We start from the raw sequence: 12,971 nt of genomic DNA, 5'->3' as shown, positions 1-12,971 counted from the left end.
CGTATTAGTACGTCATCGCGCGCGCACACAGGCTGTGCGGGCGCAATCGCCGCCGGGTGTCAGCTGATTGTCACAGCTGACACCCGGTACTATGTGCAGGGAGCGGTCCCGCACCACTCCCAGCATATTAACCCCCACAATGCTGCGATCGAAGTCGATCGCAGCATTGCAGTGGCAAGGGGAGGTGATCGGTACACTCACCTCCTCTTCCGGCGTCCAGCACTGTCTGCCGCGGCTTCCCGGGTGTTGCCATAACGACCCGATGTCGTCATGACAACATCCGGGTCACCAGACAGCAGGAAGATTGTTTGGACATGCGCAGTGCATCTCCAAACTATCTTCTCCCTGTCCAGCGCTGACTGCCTGCATGGTACAGGGATGGTGCTCCATCCCTATGCTGTGCAGGCGATCAGAATAAAAAAAGTGAAAATCCCATAGTGGGACAAAGTTAAAAAGTAAAAAAACTCCCAAAAAGTGAAAAAAAAAAAATTGTAAAAATATAAAAAAAAAAATAAAAAAATAATCCACTAAAAATAAATATATAATGTAACCATCAATAAATATTATTATGAAAAAAAAAACAACAAACATTAAAAGTACACATATTTGGTATCGCCGCGTCCGTAACGACCTGGCCTATAAAACTTTTCTACTAGTTAACCCCTTCAGTGAATACGGTAAAAAAAAAAAAAAAAAGCAAAAAACAATGCTTTATCATCATACTGTCAAACAAAAAATGGAATAACACGCGATCAAAAAGACGAATATAAATAGAAATGGTACCGCTGAAAACATTATCTCGTCCCGCAAAAAACAAGCCACCATACAGCTCCATCATCCGAAAAATCAAAAAGTTACAGCTCTCAGAATAAAGCGATGCAAAAGAATATTTTTTTCTATAAAATAGCTTTTACTGTGTAAAAGCGCCAAAACATAGAAAAACTATATAAATGTGGTACCGCTGTAAACGTACTGACCCGAAGAATAAAGCTACCTTATCAATTTTACCACACCCGGAGCAGAATAAAAAAATGTAAAAAAACACAATTCCTGAATTGTTGGTTTTTGTTTATTCTGCCTCCCAAAAATAGGAATAGAAAGCAATCAAAAAATGTCACATGCCTGAAAATGGCACCAATAAAAACGTCAACTCATCCCGCAAAAAACAAGCCATCACATGACTCTGTCGGCCAAAATATAGGAAGTGCAAAAACTAGATTTTACAAAATATGTGTCTTTTAGTGTGTGACAGCTGTCAATCATAAAAACCCGATATGATTCTGGTATCGCTGTAATCGCACCGACCTGAAGAATAAAGTAATCTCATCACTTATACCGCACGAGGAACGGCATAAAAAATAAACTCTAGGGCTGGGGTTGGGGTTGTGCTAATGTTAGGGTTGGGGTTGTTGTTTTTTTTCAAAAAAAAAAAAAAAAAAAAGATGACGATATGGCGACTAGTGTTGAGCGCAAGTGCTCGCTACTTGAGTTTGCATCGGGTGCTCGGGTATGCACTGAGTATCGCGGGTGCTCGAGTCTCCACCCCATATGCTTCGCGGCCAAAAAAACCTTGCGGGGATTGCCTGCCATGCACGAGCAATCCCCGCATGTTTTTTTTGGGGTGTCTAATAACCGTGAAACATGCGGGCGGGGACTCGAGCATTTCACTTGAGCACCCGTGATACATGGTGCATACCTGAGTACCCGATGCAAACTCAAGTAGCGAGCACTTGCACTCAAGAGTAATGACAACTTTTTCAACATGATGACCTAATGTTATCAAATTCTGTGTCGTACCTCTGGGTTCAAAATGTTCACTATACCCCTTAATAAAATCCTTGAGGGGTATAGTTTCCAAAATGGGGTCACTTGTGGGGGGGCTCCACTGTTTAGGCACATAAGGGGCTCTCCAAACGCGACATGGTGTCCGCTAACAAATTGAATGGACAATCGGCTCAAATTGTTAGCGGACACCATGTTGCGTTTGGAGAGCCCCTGTGTGCCTAAACATTGGAGCTCCCCCACAAGTGACCCCATTTTGGAAACTAGACCACCCAAGGCACCTATCTAGATGCATAGTGAGCACTTGGAACCCCCAGGTGCTTCACAAATTGATTCGTAAAAATGAAAAAGTGTTTATTTTTCCACTTTTTCATTTTTACAAATCAATTTGTGAAGCACCTGGGGGATCCAAGTGCTCACTATGCATCTAGATAGGTGCCTTGGGGTGTCTAGTTTCCAAAATGGGGTCACTTGTGGGTGAGCTCCAATGTTTAGGCACACAGGGGCTCTCCAAACGCAACATGGTGTCCGCTAACAATTTGAGCCGATTTTCCATTCAATTTGTTAGCGGACACCATGTTGCGTTTGGAGAGCCCCTGATGTGCCTAAACAGTGGAGCTCCCCCACAAGTGACCCCATTTTGAAAACTAGACCCCCCAAGGCACCAAACTAGATGCATAGTGAGCACTTGGAACCCTCAGGTGCTTCACAAATTGATTCGTAAAAATAAAAAAGTGGAAAAAAAATACTTTTTCATTTTTACGAATCAATTTGTGAAGCACCTAGGGGTTCCAAGTTCTCACTATGCATCTAGATAGGTGCCTTGGGGGGTCTAGTTTCCAAAATGGGGTCACTTGTGGGGGTTTTCCACTGTTTAGGCACATCAGGGACTCTCCAAACGCAACATGGTGTCCGCTAATTATTCAAGCAAATTTTACAATCAAAAAGTCAAATGGCGCTCCTTCCCTTCCGAGCCCTGACGTGCGCCCAAACAGTGTTTTTTCCCCACATATGGGGTATCTGCGTGCCCAGGGGAAATTGCACAACAGATTTTGGGGTCCATTTTTTCCTGTTACCCCTGCGAAAATAAAAAAAAATTGGGTCTAAAGTAACATTTTTGTGAAAAAAGTTAAATGTTCATTTTTTTCTTCCACATTCCAAAAATTCCTGTGAAGCACCTGAAGGGTTAATAAAGTTCTTGAATGTGGTTTTGAGCACCTTGAGGGGTGCAGTTTTTAGAATGGTGTCACTTTTGGGTATTTTCTGTCATAAAGACCTCTCAAAGTGACTTCAAATGTGATGTGGTCCCTAAAAAAATGGTTTTGTAAATATTGTTGGAAAAATGAGAAATCGCTGGTCAACTTTTAACCCTTATAGCTCCCTAACAAAAAAAAATTTTGGTTCCAAAATTGTGCTGATGTAAAGTAGACATGTGGGAAATGTTATTTATTAACTCTTTTGTGTGACATATCTCTCTAATTTAAGGACATAAAAATTCAAATTTTGAAAATTGCAAAATTTTCAAAATTTTCGCCAAATTTCCGTATTTTTCACAAATAAACGCAAGTGATATCGAAGAAATTTTACCACAGTCATGAAGTACAATATGTCACGAAAAAACTGTCTCAGAATCAGGGGGATCCGTTGAAGCGTTCCAGAGTAATTACCTCATAAAGTGACAGTGGTCAGAATTGTAAAAATTGGCCTGGTCATTAACGTGCAAACCACCCTCGGGGGTAAAGGGGTTAACTATTAACATAATCCATGTGCATATACACATTTGCATACACATAGATTATTCCATCATCGCTATATTGATCCACACTGATTAGGTAATCTATTAAAAGAAATGAATTGATTTTCTATAATATATATATTTTATCTTGACAGACCCCCCTAAAATCAATTATTTGCTTTTAATATCCATATGCTAAAAATCAGAAGGGGAGAAGGAATTGACCCTATGTTAAGACTATTCTGGAACCCTACGATGTGGCGGGCGCCCCGTCCCATTTAGACGGACCCACCGACGTTTCCTAAATCTAACTCAAACGGAGAACTACAGGAAAGGGATGGAGATCTAGTGACTGGGTAATCTAGGGCCACCCCTAACACAGAAATATGGATATTAACTTTACAAACCCAATTACTTCCGGCAATCTCTCTGGTACAACACCTTTGTTCTAAGGGGAACTCTTTGTTCATAGGCCTCTTCATTAGATTCTTCGGACAAGACGCTGACTGGTTCTGCTGCATCTACTGTTTTGGCAATTAACCTTTTGACACAGGGAATCACAAAGATCAGCAATACACTAATTAGAATTATCACACTTAGTAAAATAATTCCCCCTTGGATGAATCAAGTCTTCCAATCTCTCATGCAAGAAAAATATTTATCCCAGGGATCAGTCACACCTGAATTCCTTTCCAGTTCTTCACTTAAATCTGTCAATTTTTTGAGAGCCTTAGTAACTTGCCCTGTGGGGCCGGTATTGTCTGGGATATAAATACAACAATGCTCACCTATCATTTTGCATACCCCTCCTTTTTCTGCAAGTAACATATCCAGAGCTATTCTGTTTTGGAAGGCCATGGTAGATGTGGGTGCTAGTTGGTCAGCTATGCCTTGTAAGGCATCTTTTTGGTGTAATTGACAAATCTTTGTTGGTTATAATATATGTAATTTATCCAATCTATGTTCTTGTTAACGGTTATTATGGGTATTATGGACTCAAATCCCGCCTTCACTTGGTCTCGGGCCTTGAATTCGGCTGGCACCCCCCTAGGCACTCCAAGAACATCTATATATATATGTGGGTCAAAACTGCCTATGGGATTAACTTCTCTCTTGGCCCTGTATGTACCTGCAAATGCAGCCTTTATTTCCTCTTTGGATTCCTGGGACTCAGATATAAGGTAAACAGACATTATTGCTTTAGCTAAGGCACATTCCCCAGTCCATTTGCCCTCCAGTCTAGTCCTAATCTTCATGTCACCACAAATCCAGTACACGTCACTCAGAGATTGTTTCTGGTCCTGGGCCTCGGTACCCTCAATAGTACTGTAATTCCCACAGTAATCAAATTGGAAAGTCACCACATTCAAGGAAGTGTTGTACCAGAAAACTGGAATATCATTCTCTTTAGTAATAATTGCTTGGAATTCACGTGTTACCGTAACAAAGGCTTCCCCCATAGCTACTGTCATCAGAAAGAGGAGCATCAGGATTGTGGGTCTGAGACCGCCTTCTTGCAATGGAATGCGTGGACCCATGATGTTCGGCCTTCACAGTCGTAGGTGATGTAAGCAGCACTTGGAAGGGCCCTTCAAATCTGGCATCCAGTGTGCCTCGCACGTGATTCTTTATCCAGACAAAATCTCCAGGCTGGATGCTGTGAGTACCTGGTTCAAGATCTGAGTCTGGAATAGAAGAGTACACAGTAGCAAGTGGTATTTTTAACTCTTTAGCAAGTCCGACAACAAAATTCACAAGCTTATCATTCCCTGAGCTAAGCTGCTGTGGGTAATATCAACCCATTCTAGGTGGCCCCCCAAACAAGATCCCATATGGTGTGAGCCCTGTGGGTTGTCTCGGGGTATTTCAGACTGAGTATAGGGCAATAGGCAGCACCTCAGGCCATGGAAGTGACAATTCTTTACTGGCTTTAAGAATTTTGTATTTCAAAGTGCCATTCATCCTTTCAACTTTGCCGCTACTTTGAGGATGATAAGGAGTATGCAGGCCCAAATCCGCCCCAATCATATCCCAGATTGATTTGGTAACTTCTGCAGTGAAGGCGGGTCCTTGATCACTTTCAATTACTTCAGCAATCCCGAATCTGCAGATAAGTTCTGTAGTTCTAGCGGTCATGTTGGCTACTGGGTATGTCTAGCAGGAAAACATATCCACCACCACCAGAACATATTCATATCTTCCACTCTTGAGTAATTGCATATGATCAATTTGGATTCTCTGTAAAGGATACTGTGACTTTGCCAGTTTCTTCTTTGGCACATGTTCTGTTATTCCGGGATTACAAGTGCTACAAATCTCACAGCTCCTAGTATAGTTTGTAGCAAGAACTGAGATCTCGAGTGCAATATAGAGTTTATTGATGGCTGAAATCATCTGATTCTTCCCTCTATGTACCAGAGCAGTCCCCCCTTGACACAGGAAGCAGAGTGGAGGGGTTCAAGACAGTACATCGCCGAAGAGCTATATTTTCTGGTAAAAGGAACTCACATTGGATTCTGACACGACGTTGCATAGATAGATGGTTGTGCTGGGTTTGTGCAAGGATAGCTTTCAAATCATGAGGGGCCAGTATAGTTGTAGGATGGCCAATTACAACATCTGCTGTTCTGTGGAGGAGTTCTGTAGCTGACAGCACTGCTTTGAGACATGTTGGAGCTGTTTGTGCCACAGAATCCAATTTACTGGAATAATATCCGATGGGTCACATGTGGCCTCCATGTTTTTGTGCCAGAACTCCTGAGGCATGGCCACATGCTTCAGAGACAAATAGAAAGAATGGAAATTCATAGTTGGGAATCGCCAGTGCAGGGGCGGAAATGATGAGTTCTTTCAACTGGTCCATTGCATCCTCAGCTTCTTGGTCAAAATGCAGGTCAAGCTCAGAAGAGTGGACCCGATCACATAGAGGTTGCATGAGAACTGATGCGCTAGGGATCCACTGCCTGCAGTATGAGACTATTCCCACGAAAGCTTGGAGTTGTTTGACAGTACTCGGGTACGGGATGTCACAGATGAGTTTTCCGCTCTTCAGTGAGATGCTTGGTACCTTGGGATATGCAATGACCCAAAAACACAACTTTGGTACAACACCATTGGAGCTTTCACAGAGTAACTTTGCATCCGATGGTGGCCAGAAATTGGAGCAAAGAATTGCTGAACCTGTGGCAAGTTTGGTCATCGGGACAACAGAGGAGTAGATCATAGATATATTGTATCAATGTGACTTCAGGGTTCTCACTCTTCCAGGGTTGGAGACAGGTAGTTAAGGCCAGTGTGAAGTGATGAGGAGAGTTCTGAGCTCCTTGAGGCATAACGGTCCAGGTGTACTGTACTCCTCTGTGTGTAAAAGCGAAAAGATACTGACAGTTTGGATGCAGAGGCACACTGAAGAAGGTGTTTGCCAAGTCGATTACTGTAAAATGCATTGCCTCAGGGGGAGTTTCACTGAGTAATGTATGTGGATTTGGCACCACTAGGGTCTCCAGGATTATAACTGCATTCACAGCTCTCAGATATTGCACCATCCTAAATTTATCCGGTTCTCCTCTTGCAGTTTTCTTCTTCACTGGAAACAATGGAGTATTAGCAGGAGAAAGACAGGGAATTAATGCTCCTTTCTTGAGTAATTCTTGGATCTGGGCATCTAATGACACTTCTTGGGCTGCTTTCAGTGGGTACTGTGGGAGTCTGGGAATCCGTGCACCTTCTTTCAGTTCACTTGGACTGGTGGGACAGGCAGCCGGCCTATATCATCAGGACCTTGAGACCAGAGTTCAGGTGGTATGCAGTCAAGATAATGCTGTGGTATGACGGTTGTTGCAAATTGGATGACACACAATGGGAGGGCATGTACCTTTTGTTTGTTCCTCTAATGATAACGGAGTAGAGACATCTAGATGCATTCCATTCTCATCATATGATATCTGAGCATTTAACTTCTGGAGTAGATCTGCTCCCAACAAATTAAGCGAGCAGGTGTCTGAAACGAGCAATCTGGCCAGCAGCTTCTGTTCTTTCCCATTAGGCAATGGAAATGTTAGTTGGGATGAGTGTGGTTTTCCATTCACTCCCACACATGAAAGGAAATCATCAGATATAAGCGATTCATAGGGTAAATCTCTTGACCATATTACTGATCTGGCTGCACCCCTGTCTAATAGAAAAGGTAAAGTTCTGTCCTCTACATCAATTTTGACAGTAGAAATCAGTCCAGATTTAGTGGGGACGTTTTCAACTGAGGTCAAGGTGAGCTGAGCATGGATTTGCCACTGTCCTATGCGGGGTAATTCTGGTCTTCCCCCACAAACCGGCGTGGTGGGTCCCTGTTATTTAGGTACATCTGTTGCGGTGGCTGGTCTCTGTAATTCTGCACAGGTTCTCTTGGCATTGTCTCATACTTAGTGTTGAGCGATACCTTCCGATATCAGGAAATATCGTAGCGGATTGGATCGGGCCGATACCCAAAAAGTATCGGATATCGCCGATTCCGATACCGGAAACCAATGCAAGTCAATGGGACACAAATATCGGAATGAAAATAAACCCTTTCTTTCCTTGTAGGTTAATTCTACATGAAGTAAAACAACGAAGAATAATGTAGAATGACATGAAAAGCCGGCAATTCAGCAGCGGCATTCACCGGTACCCGACAATTTACAACAGAAAGAATAGAGCATCACACATAGATTAGATAGATAGAAACATGTCAGTCACATATATATGAAGTACAGTGACAGTGTTGCTTACTGTACTTGTCATTTAGTGTAAAGGATTTATTAAAAAAAATATTAGTGTTTTCGTGCACCGTCTCTTTAAAAAAGCCGGCCGGCAATTCAGCAGCGGTACCCGACAATTTATAACAGACAGAATAGAGCTTCACACATAGATTAGATAGATAGAAACATGTCAGCCACATATATAAGAAGTACAGTGACAGTGTTGCTTACTGTACTTGTCATTTAGTGTAAAGGATTTATTTAAAAAAATAATAGTGTTTTCATGCACCGTCTCTTTAAGAAAGCCGGCCGGCAATTCAGCATCTGTACCCGACAATTTAGAATAGAAAGAATAGAGAATCACACATAGATTAGATAGATAGAAACATGTCAGTCACATATATATGAAGTACAGTGATAGTGTTGATTACTGTACTTGTCATTTAGTGTTAAAATAAAGGATTTATTTAAAAAAAAATTGGCGTGGGGTTCCCCTTAATTTTAGGCTCTAGCGTAGGTTAAGCAGACAGCTGGGGCAAATGTTTGAAGCCTGGGAAGGGGGTAATACCCACGGAGCTTCCCAGGCTACTAATATCAGCCCCCAGCTGAATACCTAGCCTTTACTAGCTATTAAAATGGGGGAACCCCCCCAAAAAAATAACGTGGGGTCCCCCCTAATTTAATAGCTAGCACAGGCTAGGCAGACAGCTGGGGGCTGATATTAATAGCCCAGGAAGGGTGCCATGAATATTGGCCCCCTCCCAGGCTAGAAACACCAGCCGTCAGCCGCCCCAGAAATGGCGCATCCATAGGATGCGCCAATTCTGGCACTTAGCCTCACTCTTCCACGCTGCCCTGGTGCGGTGGCAGGGGGTAATAGGGTTGGGGTTGATGTCAGCTTATAATGCCAGCTGACATCAAGCCCAGGTTAGTAATGGAGAGGCGTCTATAAGACACCCCCATTACTAACCCCATAGTCAAAGTTAAAGAAAAACACAAACACCCAGAATAAAGTCCTTTAATTGAAATAAAGACACAATCCTTTATTGTTCTAAATTAAACCATACTTACCATCACGCCCATTCCAGCTGAAGCCAACGATCTCCTGCAATAAAAGTAAAATAATAAAGCAACCTCATCCTTACCTTTCCATGGTTCCCACGGCAGCTTCAGCTCTGCTACATCGAGATGACAGGCTGGACCGCAGCAGAACGCTGCCATCCAGCCTGTCATCCCGCAGACACTGAGAAGCGCAGGCATGCTTGCGCTCCTCAGTGTCTCTCTGTGACGTCATCCAGATGAGCCGAGTTCATGTCCAATGAACTCAGCTCACCTCATGCACGTCACTGACAGCGTGGGAAAATTCTCACGCTGAAGTGCTGAGTGCAGGAGAATTTTCCCACGCTGTCAGTGACGTACATGAGGTGAGCTGAGTTCATTGGACATGACCTCGGCTCATCTGGATGCCGTCACAGCCAGACACTGAGGAGTGGAAGTATGCCTGCGCTTCTCAGTGTCTGCGGGATGACAGGATGGATGGCAGCGTTCTGCTGCGGTCCAGCCTGTCATCTCGATGTAGCAGAGCTGAAGCTGTCGTGGGAGCCATGGAAAGGTAAGGATGATGTTGCTTTATTATTTTACTTTTATTGCAGGAGATCGTTGGCTTCAGTTGGAATGGGCGTGATGGTAAGTATGGTTTAATTTAGAACAATAAAGAATTGTGTGTTTATTTCAATTAAAGGACTTTTTTCTGGGTGTTGTGTTTTTTTAAATACTTTACTAGAAATTCATGGTGGTCATGTCTAATATTGGCGTGACCCCATGAATTTCGGGCTTAGGGCCAGCTGATAATGCCAAGCTGGCCTTAACCCCTTTATTACCCAGTGAGCCACCGCACCAGGGCCCTGGATGAGTTGGGTACAGCGCCAGAAGATGGCGCTTCTATGAACGCGCCATTTTCTGGGGCGGCTGCGGACTGCAATTTGCAGCGGGGGTGGCCCAGAAAGCTTGGGCCTCCCTGCGCTGCGGATTCCAGCCCCCAGCTGCCTAGTTGTATCTGGCTGGGCACAAAAATAGGGCGAAGCCCCACGCATTTTTTTTTTTAATTATTTCATGAAATTCATGGAATAATTAAGAAAAAAAGGGCTTCCCTATATTGTTGTGTCCAACCAGGTACAAATAGGCAGCTGGTGGTTGGGGGCAGCCCATTCCTGCCTGCTGTACCTGGCTGGACACAAATATAGGGCGAAGCCCCACGTCAATTTTTTTTTAATTATTTCATGAAATAATTTTTTTAAAAAAGGGCTTCCCTATATTGTTGTGTCCGGCCAGGTACAAATAGGCAGCTGGTGGTTGGGGGCAGCCTGTTCCTGCCTGCTGTACCTGGCTGGACACAAATATAGGGCGAAGCCCCACGTCAATTTTTTTTAAAATAAATCCTTTATTTTAACACTAAATGACATTTGAGGAGTTCATAAAGATGCAGTCCCTAAATTATTATTTATTTTTTAATTAATTTTTCCCAAAACCTTTGACGTGGGCTTCGCCATATTTTTGTATGCCAGCCAGGTACAGCATCCAGCTTCTATGAACGCGCCATTTTCCGGGGTGGCTGCGGACTGCAATTTTCAGCGGGGGGGGGGGGGCAGAAAGCTTGGGCCTCCCTGCGCTGCAGATTCCATCCCCCAGCTGCCTAGTTGTACCTGGCTGGACACAAAAATAGGGAGAAGCTTCAAGTATTTTTTTTTTTAATTATTTCATGAAATTCATGAAATAATTAAGAAAAACAGGGCTTCCCTATATTGTTGTGTCCAACCAGGTACAAATAGGCAGCTGGTGGTTGGGGGCAGCCCGTTCCTGCCTGCTGTACCTGGCTGGACACAAATATAGTGCGAAGCCCCACGTCAATTTTTTTTAAATCATTTCAGGAAATTCATGAAATAATTAAAAAAAATTGATGTGGGGCTTCGCCCTATATTTGTGTCCAGTCAGGTACAGCAGGCAGGAACGGGCTGCCCCCAACCACCAGCTGCCTATTTGTACCTAGCCGGACACAACAATATAGGGAAGCCCTTTTTTTCTTAATTATTCCATGAATTTCATGAATTTAAAAAAAAAAACGTGGAGCTTCGCCCTATTTTTGTGTCCAGCCAGGTACAACTAGGCAGCTGGGGGCTGGAATCTGCAGCGCAGGGAGGCCCAAGCTTTCTGGGCCCCACCCGCTGCAAATTGCAGTCCGCAGCCGCCCCGGAAAATGGCGCGTTCATAGAAGCGCCATCTTCTGGCGCTGTACCCAACTCATCCAGGGCCCTGGTGCGGTGGCTCACTGGGTAATAAAGGGGTTAAGGCCAGCTTGGCATTATCAGCTGGCCCTAAGCCCGAAATTCATGGGGTCACGCCAATATTAGACATGACCACCATGAATTTCTAGTAAAGTATTTAAAAAAAACACAAACACCCAGAAAAAAGTCCTTTAATTGAAATAAACACACAATTCTTTACTGTCCTAAATTAAACCATACTTACCATCACGCCCATTCCAGCTGAAGCCAATGATCTCCTGCAATAAAAGAAAAATAATAAACCAACCTCATCCTTACCTTTCCATGGCTCCCACGATGGCTCCAGCTCTGCTACATCGAGATGACAGGCTGGACCGCAGCAGAACGCTGCCATCCAGCCTGTCATCCCGCAGACACTGAGAAGCGCAGGCATACTTCCACTCCTCAGTGTCTGGCTGTGACGGCATCCAGATGAGCCGACAATGAACTCGGCTCACCTCATGTACGTCACTGACAGCGTGGGAGAATTCTCCTGCACTCAGCGCTTCAGCGTGAGAATTTTCCCACGCTGTCAGTGACGTGCATGAGGTGAGGTCATGTCCAATGAACTCGGCGCACCTCATGCACGTCACTGACAGCGTGGGAAAATTCTCACGCTGAAGCGCTGAGTGCAGGAGAATTTTCCCACGCTGTCAGTGACGTGCATGAGGTGAGCTGAGTTCATTGGACATGACCTCCGCTCATCTGGATGCCGTCACAGCGAGACACTGAGGAGCGCAAGCATGCCTGCGCTTCTCAGTGTCTGCGGGATGACAGGCTGGATGGCAGCGTTCTGCTGCGGTCCAGCCTGTCATCTCGATGTAGCAGAGCTGAAGCTGTCCTGGGAACCATGGAAAGGTAAGGATGAGGTTGCTTTATTATTTTACTTTTATTGCAGGAGATCGTTGGCTTCAGCTGGAATGGGCGTGACTGTAAGTATGGTTTAATTTAGAACAATAAAGAATTGTGTCTTTATTTCAATTAAAGGACTTTTTTCTGGGTGTTTGTGTTTTTTTTAAATACTTTACTAGAAATTCATGGTGGTCATGTCTAATATTGGCGTGACCCCATGAATTTCGGGCTTAGGGCCAGCTGATAATGCCAAGCTGGCCTTAACCCCTTTATTACCCAGTGAGCCACCGCACCAGGGCCCTGGATGAGTTGGGTACAGCGCCAGAAGATGGCGCTTCTATGAACGCGCCATTTTCCGGGGCGGCTGCGGACTGCAATTTGCAGCGGGTGGGGCCCAGAAAGCTTGGGCCTCCCTGCGCTGCGGATTCCAGCCCCCAGCTGCCTTGTTGTACCTGGCTGGACACAAAAATAGGGCGAAGCCCCACGTATTTTTTTTTTTAATTATTTCATGAAATTCATGGAATAATTAAGAAAAAAAGGGCTTCC

Source organism: Phyllobates terribilis, unplaced genomic scaffold (genome assembly GCF_046119375.1).
Source record: "Phyllobates terribilis strain yellow unplaced genomic scaffold, ASM4611937v1 Scaffold_5__5_contigs__length_657084704, whole genome shotgun sequence".
Classification (NCBI taxonomy): Eukaryota; Metazoa; Chordata; class Amphibia; order Anura; family Dendrobatidae; genus Phyllobates; species Phyllobates terribilis.
Note: the sequence above shows the minus strand (reverse complement) of the source record.